We start from the raw sequence: 9,888 nt of genomic DNA, 5'->3' as shown, positions 1-9,888 counted from the left end.
CTTTATAAAACATTGGTTCAGCCACAGTATTGTGTCCAATTCTGGGCATCGCACTTTAGGAAGGATGTGAAGGCCTTAGAGAGGGTGCAGAAAAGATTTACTAGAATGGATCCAGGGATGAGGGACTTCAGTTATGTGGATAGACTGGAGAAGCTGGGGTTGTTCTTCTTAGATCAGAGAAGGTTGAGAGGAAATGTTACAGAAGTGTTCAAAATCATGAAGGGTTTAGATGAAGTAAATAAAGAGAAACTGTTCCCATTGGCAGAAGGGTCGAGACCCAGAGGACACAGATTTAAGGTGATTGCCAAAAGAACCAAAGGCAACCTGAGGAAAACTTTTTTACGCACTGAGTAGTTATGATCTGGAATGCACTGCCTGAAAAGGTGGTGGAAGCAGATTCAATCGTGGCTTTCAAAAAGGAATTGGATAAATACTTGAAGGGAAAAAATTTGCAGGGCTACGGGGAAAGATAGGGGAAATGGGACTTACTGGATTGCTCTTGAAAGAGCCGGCACAGGCTTGATGGGCTGACTGGCCTCCTTCTGTGCTGTAACCATTCTATGATTCTATGATTCGATGATACTACAACCATCTCCCTCTGAATTAACAGAAGAATCACGCACCAGTTGGTAAGAGAAAAAGAAAAACTGTGCCAGTCCGAAGATACCATGTACCCACATTGTACACCTACACATAAGCAAAATTATTTGTCTTCTTATTTGGTCCCTTTTTGCTGGAGGAGTTGAAGAGTAGCTTGATTGGCATCTATACTGCAAGGCCTTCACTTTTAGTCATTCTCAAAACTACAATGGTTGTAGTGCCAAATGGGAGTCGTACTCAATACCAGTATGAACAAGGTATCGGCCTTTGTTGTAGTCTTTCAAGAATGGAGGATCCATGTTGTCCTGAACATTCATGGGTGAGGTCACTGGTACAGGCTCTTCTTATTCATCACTTCTTTGGATCTTGAGTCCTTCAGCAAGAAATCCATCAAATTCCACTAAACCACAAATGTCAATGGTTGGTTCCAGTCTTTTTCTCCTATTCAATTTGAGTCTTGAATTCATCTGTTGATGACAAGATGGCTGAAGCTTCTCAGGTTGGCTCTTAAGTGTAAAAGATACACAATATTTACTCCTACTCCTACTATTTGTAGGACACGTTCAAATTGATGTGGGGTATGTGTTTGGAGGATGGAAAGAGGGAATATCTATGGGTTTGACATGTAACTACACTATCAATTGGCCCCACAGTGTTTTGAAAATGAAATCTACTTCTTCAATCTGTGAGGTGCTCCCCAACAAGCCGATTTCAGACAATAAGTTAAAGGCTCCATACAGCAGAATGAGTAAATCAATCTGCCAATAAAGTACAAGCAGTTTATTTGATAAAGGCGCAGTTGCATTTACAATTTACATGGAAGGCGTCTAGGTTAGATTGCAAAGCATGTTTACCATGCACATTAGCTCCCAGCTATATATACATATACGTATATAGAGTTAAGAACATTAGCTTAGAAATGACGCTTTAACACAATTGAATGACATCATTTTGTCAGCTATTTCAACTAAGGCGTCACCCCATAAATTGGTTAACACCTGTTAAAATAGCATACAAAGTAATTTAAATGCATTAAGCATTTGTATGCTAACTTCACACAAAGTCATTTCTGGGCTATGATTCTTATATTTCAGCACAGCGCTCTCTCTGCAGTTGTCCAATTGTGGTGAGTACATTCTTTTTTTAAGTGAGTCATTTTTTGGAATCACTTTTCTTTTCAGAATGTGCGTTCAACATTTGGAATGTAATTCTCATTTACTATTTGGCTGCTATGTCAATCTCAAACTTTGAGGCACAACACCCATCCCATAATCATGCAAAATACAGTTGCCATTCTATTCCTGTTGGTCACCTATGAAGACTGTGTGGACTGAAGAAACAATTGTTGCGATATGGAGGATAGACTAGGTTCCTTAACCAGTCCACTCTGAAAATTCCACTAAGCCTTTACTAAAATGATACGGCCAAAGGCTGCGCTGATGGCTCAGTTATAAAATGCACAATCCCGCATTGAACTTAATCATAAAGACTAGACAGGTCCCCAGTTTAATCGCAGACCAATTAACCAAGTGATCTCATCCAGGTGCCATCCCTAGGCCACGCAAGTGGAGGGAGAATCAGCCAGGGTTCGCACTCCTGATCATTAGCCGGTAAATCCTGCTGGAAAGCATGTGTGGATGTCAGGTTGCCATGGCCCCTCTGTCCCCTCCCCCTCCACAGTTGAAATGTTTTCCAGCACTCACTGTGCATACTCGCACATGAAGAGCAGTCACTTGGATGAGGTACTGAATGGTGACCAGAGCCCATCAAATTCCCCCAGCCAGAGTCAGCGTCTTCAGGCGCGGGTGGAGAGGAGAACGTTTCGGGTTGGTAAGCAACAAACCAGGAAAGAAAATTGGTGCTTTTGTCAAGTTCTTACTGTACAATATTATGCAAAATATAAAAACATTGTAGTTAGTCACAGATATCTCTCCATGTGAGGTAGGATGTCTAAAATAACTGTGAACCAGAGCAGGTATATACTGTGAAAGCTAAACCTCCTCACACTGTTGGGATGACGTGGGTTTGGAATGGGATCTGACTGCGATCAGCTCAGAGTTCATTACTGGTGCTATATGACATAAGAGAAAAGGTTAAGGATTCCAGAGCTGTGAAGGATTGTTAACAGCCCACTTGTAAGTTTTGTTAATGTGGTTGATTTCATTTAGCTTAACTTACGTTCAGCTAAAACATATACCCTGTCACACTGTAGTTTGTGGAGAGCTGTTTTATTTGTATAAGTTCATGGGGCTCTATTTAATTCCAACAGAGTCATCCTTGAGAGAGAAATGTGTCCTGGAAGAGCAACATGCCACTTTGACATAGCAGTAGCAAAAAGAATTAAGAATCTCCTCATGAGCTTCAGTGGTCTACTGCAGCACAGGCACAATGGGCCGAATGTGCTGTATCATTCTATGATTCTATGATGTATCTGTATGTGCTGCTGCAATCCCTCCTAATGAGTTAAAGCTGGCCTTCAAAGCCTCTTGCAATCTGACACTGAAGCTGCTACATCACTTGCCACAGTCAGTTGGCACTTGCTGCCCATCAGATCTCACGCAGGAGAAGCCCTCTTCAAGCACGTTGTCGATAGGCTGCTCACAATGTTGGACACAGACTTTCAGAACATCCAATTCCTGATGTGCAGCGGTTCCCATGGAACCGATTGAAGCAGGCACACCCCCCCCACACACACACACACACACACTCACACATACCCCACACCACCCCCCCCCCCACACTCACACACACCCCCACTAAGACCAGCATCCTCTGCTCAGTGACCTGTTGAGAGGCCTACTTCCTCATACAAGTTTGGAGAGAACTCGGAGCAATTGCATCCCTTCTCAGCACCTCCCAGACTTTCTGGAGATTCCTCAGTTAACATCCTTCATCAGGAGTCCTCCAAGAACAAAATGAAAATTAGAATTATTAACTATCCTGGAACTAAAAGCAGGAACCTCCTTTTGTCTTTCTAATGCCTTTTCACAACTTGCATCGGATGAGCTTTATATATTGCTCGATACTTTCCACCTCTTTGCAGATTTTTTAGAGGCAATTAACGCTATTTGAGTCAGTCCAATAAAGGACATCGGCCGCCTTTCCTTTCCAGTCCTGACGAAGAATCTCTACTTGAAATGGTCTTTTTGGATGTTGACAGACGTATTGTGTGTTTCTAGTATTTTCTATTTTTGGTTCAGGTTGTTGAGAAGATCCATGGCAGTGAGTGAATGCAAATGTTGTCTTGTCTTTTGTGCATCACCTTATGTAACGTCATTGATAACTCCTACTGTGATTGATTACAATCTCCAAAGGCTTGGCGTGTGATGCATCGATTGAAGAAAACATTAAGTATCATATTAACAACATAAAACTTATACACATCATCGCAAAATATCTCAACATGTACATCCACTTGGTGAGGTGGGGGGGGGGAGTTGGAAGGGAAGGAGTGGGGAGAAAATCAATACACTGTAATTACTGTTTGAAATGTTTGGTGCTTATCAAGGTCAGGGATGTCAATGCTGGGGATGGAAAACTTTTCCACTTCAGAGATCCAGCATCAAACATTGTCAAGTTAGGTACAGGCCAGATATATAATGAAGCTTCATCGATTCTTCACTTACAATGTGCTTTGAACTTATTATCCTAATAGCACCTCCAGCGTGCATTTTTCCATCTACCTACACTGTCCACACTAAGAACATAAGAGCATAAGAAATAGGAGCAGGAGTAGGCCATCTGGCTCCTCGAGCCTGCTCCGCCATTCAACAAGATCATGGCTGGTCTTCTACCTCGGAACTATTTTCCTGCACCATCCCCATATCTCTTGATGCCTTTAATATCTAGAAATCTATCGATCTCTGTTTTGAATGTACTCAATGACTGAGCCTCCACAGCCCTCTGGGGTAGAGAATTCCAAAGATTCACCACCCTCTGAGTGAAGAAATTTGTCCTCATCTCTGTCCTAAATGGCCTACCCCTTATTCTGAGTCAGTGACCCCTGGTTCTAGACTCCCCAGCCAGGGGAAACATCCTCCCTGCATCAACCCTGTCGAGCCCTGTAAGAATTTTGTATGTTTCAATGAGATCACCTCTCATTCTTCTAAACTCTAGAGAATACAGGCCTAGTCTACTCAATCTCTCCACATACAACAATCCCGCTGTCCCAGGAATCAGTTTGTTGAAGCTTTGTTGCACTCCCTCTATGGCAAGTATATCCTTTCTTAGGTAAGGAGACCAAAATTGTACACAATACTCTAGGTGGGGTCTCACCAAGGTCCTACATACTTTTGAATGGTATCGCTGAGTTAGTACCATTTTTTTCCAGATTGTGGATGACTTTGTGTTATGGGCCTACACCACCCTACTGGGTGAAGTGAGACTACCTAAGTCACTTAGAACTAACAGAGACAGTCTGCATTAGATTCACACCCAAGTCCCAGCACTGGAGCTAGCTTAGTATGTCCTTGGGCCAGCTGCTGTTCTGGTCTTCTGTTCAAAAGTGAGGAGCAGGCTGTTTTTAATTAACTGCTTTTCCCAGTTGAGTATAAAAGATGGTTGGCATCAAGGTGGTCTTATTCGCGCCGGTGATGTCCATCTGATGATGAAAATGGTATAGCAAGTTTTGTGTGCGCTCATGTGTCCATTCAAACCCTTGTCCCTTCACCCATCAGTAACACAGCCTAAAGCCCAGTGCCACCAATAACAGAAGGAAGGGGAATACAATAGTACTGTTTTTATGGAATTGTACCATTAAGTATAATAATGATATCACAATAATGATAGAATCCTGCAGAGTCTTTCAAAGAATTTTAAAAATGAACATCATCAACAAATGTGCATACATAAATATACCTATCTATAATATATTTAATGTTTGAGACTTCCTGTTTGACATGACAATTTCCTGTTATCGTGATTTAGTGCCCTTCTGTCACACTTCTTCCTATTCCTAAGAACATAAGAAACAGGAGCAGGAGTGGGCCAAACGGCCCCTCGAGCCTGCTCCGCCATTCAGTAAAATCATGGCTGATCTTCGACTCCACTTTCCCGCCCGACGTGTTACGTTAATGTGTACCAGGTAACGCCTGCTTTCATGGTATAGATGGCACTGTCCCTCTCCTACGACCTTCAGTGGAAGCCTTGAATCTATTTCAGCCAGTTTGCTCACTATGGGATTTTCGACACTCCTCCTCGCACCTGCCTGCTTTATCCAAAATTAGAAATTTTTGATTTTAAATCAATGTTTCGCTTTATTGTTTCCCTCAATAAAAAGGTTATTTTCCAGAGAGTGATGAGAATGTGGAACTCGCTACCTCATGAAGTAGTTGAGGCAAATAGCATAGATGCATTTAAGGGGAAGCTGGATACGTACATGAGGGAGAAAGGAATAGAAGGATATGCTGATAGGGTTAGATGAAGTAGGGTGGGAGGAGGGTCGTGTGGAGCATAAACAGCATAGACCTGTTGGGCCGAATGGCCTGCTTTTGTGCTGTACAATTCTATGTAATTGTATGTAAAAAAAAAGGTAAGAGCAAATAAATAAATGAGTGATCCCTGCAATCCTGCAATATGGTAAAAAAAAATCCCAAACTAGTGCAGAGTCGGTGCTGGGCTTCCTTCTGTTAGCTTTCTCGGGTAAAAATAACTGGCTTTCCCCTCTCATACTGTCAGAGTATTTAAATTAATACGTGATCCCTGGCCAACCTGTGTGAGCCCCTCGCTCTCTGCGGTGTGAGGAAATTTCCCATTTCTTTCAACGTGGAAGTAAGTTTCCTTTCATTGAAGTCATTTCCTTTCATTGAAGTCATTTCCTTTCATTGAAGTCATTTCCTTTCTGTTTCTTCCACATTGCTCAGCTTTCCCTCACCCCGGGTTTGTCTATTGTCCAACTCCCGTTTTTCACCTTCTTTGCTACCTTTAGCCAAGATGCCAGCACTTTCCTGTCATCTTGGGCTTTCTGCTTCGAATCTCAAGCCATCTACCCCTCCCCCAGCATCGAGGGCCATGCACCCTCCCACCACTCTTCCCCACCATCTCACTGCTCTTGATTCAAGCATACATTCATTCAATGCCAGCTTCCTACCTGAAGTTGGGCCATTGAGAATTTATTTTCTCCCTCTCCCGTGCTGCCTGTTTTGTTCTCTCCACTGGATTGAAGCCAACTCAGATCAAATCGCAAAATTTATTTTCCCTTTGGTCTCCACTTCAAATCATCCCCTAGGGTCCCATTTAGTTCATCTTATTTACCAAGACCTTCCAGTATGTCTGCTGCTCTGCTCTGACCCACCCATAGTGCCTATTGCTCCACCCAGACCCCCCTATAGTGCCTATTGCTCCACCCTGACCCCCCTATAGTGCCTATTGCTCCACCCTGAGCCACCCATAGTGCCTATTGCTCCACCCTGACCCCCCTATAGTGCCTATTGCTCCACCCAGACCCCCCTATAGTGCCTATTGCTCCACCCTGACCCACCCATAGTGCCTATTGCTCCACCCTGACCCCCCTATAGTGCCAATTGCTCCACCCTGACCCCCCTATAGTGCCTATTGCTCCACCCTGACCCACCCATAGTGCCTATTGCTCCACCCTGACCCCCCTATAGTGCCTATTGCTCCACCCTGACCCCCCTATAGTGCCTATTGCTCCACCCTGACCCCCCTATAGTGCCCATTGCTCCACCCTGACCCCCCTATAGTGCCTATTGCTCCACCCTGACCCACCCATAGTGCCTATTGCTCCACCCTGACCCCCCTATAGTGCCTATTGCTCCACCCTGACCCCCCTATAGTGCCAATTGCTCCACCCTGACCCCCCTATAGTGCCTATTGCTCCACCCAGACCCCCCTATAGTGCCTTAATGCTCAGCCCTGACTCCCCTATAGTGCCTATTGCTCAGCCCTGACCCACCCATAGTGTCTATTGCTCCACCCTGACCCCCCTATAGTGCCTATTGCTCCACACTGACCCCCCTATAGTGCCTATTGCTCCACCCAGACCCCCCTATAGTGCCTATTGCTCCACCCAGACCCCCCTATAGTGCCTATTGCTCCACCCAGACCCCCCTATAGTGCCTATTGCTCCACCCTGACCCACCCATAGTGCCTATTGCTCCACCCTGACCCCCCTATAGTGCCAATTGCTCCACCCTGACCCACCCATAGTGCCTATTGCTCCACCCTGACCCCCCTATAGTGCCTATTGCTCCACCCTGACCCCCCTATAGTGCCAATTGCTCCACCCTGACCCCCCTATAGTGCCTATTGCTCCACCCTGACCCACCCATAGTGCCTATTGCTCCACCCTGACCCCCCTATAGTGCCTATTGCTCCACCCTGACCCCCCTATAGTGCCAATTGCTCCACCCTGACCCCCCTATAGTGCCTATTGCTCCACCCAGACCCCCCTATAGTGCCTTAATGCTCAGCCCTGACTCCCCTATAGTGCCTATTGCTCAGCCCTGACCCACCCATAGTGTCTATTGCTCCACCCTGACCCCCCTATAGTGCCTATTGCTCCACACTGACCCCCCTATAGTGCCTATTGCTCCACCCAGACCCCCCTATAGTGCCTATTGCTCCACCCTGACCCCCCTATAGTGCCTATTGCTCCACCCAGACCCCCCTATAGTGCCTATTGCTCCACCCTGACCCCCCTATAGTGCCTATTGCTCCACCCTGACCCACCTATAGTGCCTATTGCTCCACCCTGACCCCCCTATAGTGCCTATTGCTCCACCCAGACCCCCCTATAGTACCTATTGCTCCGCCCTGACCCCCCTATAGTGCCCATTGCTCCGCCCTGACCCCCCTATAGTGCCTATTGCTCCACCCTGACCCCCCTATAGTGCCCATTGCTCCACCCTGACCCCCCTATAGTGCCTATTGCTCCACCCTGACCCCCCTATAGTACCTATTGCTCCGCCCTGACCCCCCTATAGTGCCCATTGCTCCACCCTGACCCACCCATAGTGCCCATTGCTCCGCCCTGACCCCCCCCTATAGTGCCTATTGCTCCGCCCTGACCCCCCCTATAGTACCTATTGCTCCGCCCTGACCCACCTATAGACCTTGACCCACCTATGGTCCCTGCATCTACCACCCCATCCCCAACCTTTACTATTTATTTCATTAATATCTCCAATTCAAGGAAAACAAACATTTCTCAAATGGCCTCCTATACTGTAGTTTTCCTCTTTTTCATCATTCCCCTTTCCTCTAACAAGGGTATTAAGGGATATTGTACCAAGGCGGGTAGATGGAGTTAAGGTACAGATCAGCCATGATCTAATTGAATAGTGGAACAGGCTCGAGGGGGTGAAGGCCTACTCCTGTTCTTATGTTCTTACTATACTTATATCAGTTTTACCTTCTATTAACGTATCTTGCACAACATTCAGGAATATTTAATTTGATGCTTTGATGGAAAACAACAACAACTTGCATTTATATGGTGCCTTTAACGTAGAAAAAAATGTCCCGAGGCACATCACATAGGAGTGGCAAAAAAAAATAAATGCCAAACGGAAGAAGGAGATATTAGGAGGGGCGACCAAAAATCTTGGTTGAAGAGGTGGGTTTTAAGGAGGTTCTTAAAGGAGGAGAGGGAAGTGGAGAGGCGGAGAGGTTAAGGGAGGGAATTTCAGAGCACGGGGCCGAGATAGCTGAAGGCACGGCCAATCGTGTGGTGAATGGAAAGCACAAGTTCGGCGAGGGTTGTAGGATTGGAGGAGGGAGATGGGAGTGGCAAGGCATTGAAGAGATTTAAACACAAGGATGAGAATTTTAGATTTGGGGCATTGGGGGTCTGGGAGCCAATACAGGTCAGCGAGGATAGGGGTGATGGGTGAGTGGGACTTGGTGCAGGATAGGATGTGGGCAGCAAAGTTTTGGACAAGCTGAAATTTATGGAGGGTGGAGGATGGGAGGGCGGTCAGGAGAGCATTGGAATAGTTAAGTCTGGTGGTGACAAAGGCTTGGATGAGGGAATTTCATCAATGCTAAGACAGTGTTAGGGAAAGGCTCAGATACATCAGATACCTGTCTTATAAAATGGCAAACAATTTTACAACACCAAGTTATAGTCCAGCAATTTTATTTTAAATTCACAAGCTTTCGGAGGCTTCCTCCTTCCTCAGGTAAATGTTCATCGTTCACCTGAGGAAGGAGGTAGCCTCCGAAAGCTTGTGAATTTAAAATAAAATTGCTGGACTATAACTTGGTGTTGTAAAATTGTTTACAATTGTCAACCCCAGTCCATCACCGGCATCTCCACATCAGGGGAGT

The sequence above is a fragment of the Heptranchias perlo genome, chromosome 11, assembly GCF_035084215.1.
Source record: "Heptranchias perlo isolate sHepPer1 chromosome 11, sHepPer1.hap1, whole genome shotgun sequence".
NCBI classification, from domain to species: domain Eukaryota; kingdom Metazoa; phylum Chordata; class Chondrichthyes; order Hexanchiformes; family Hexanchidae; genus Heptranchias; species Heptranchias perlo.
The sequence above is the reverse complement of the archived record's forward strand: the minus strand, read 5'-3'. Positions refer to the sequence as shown.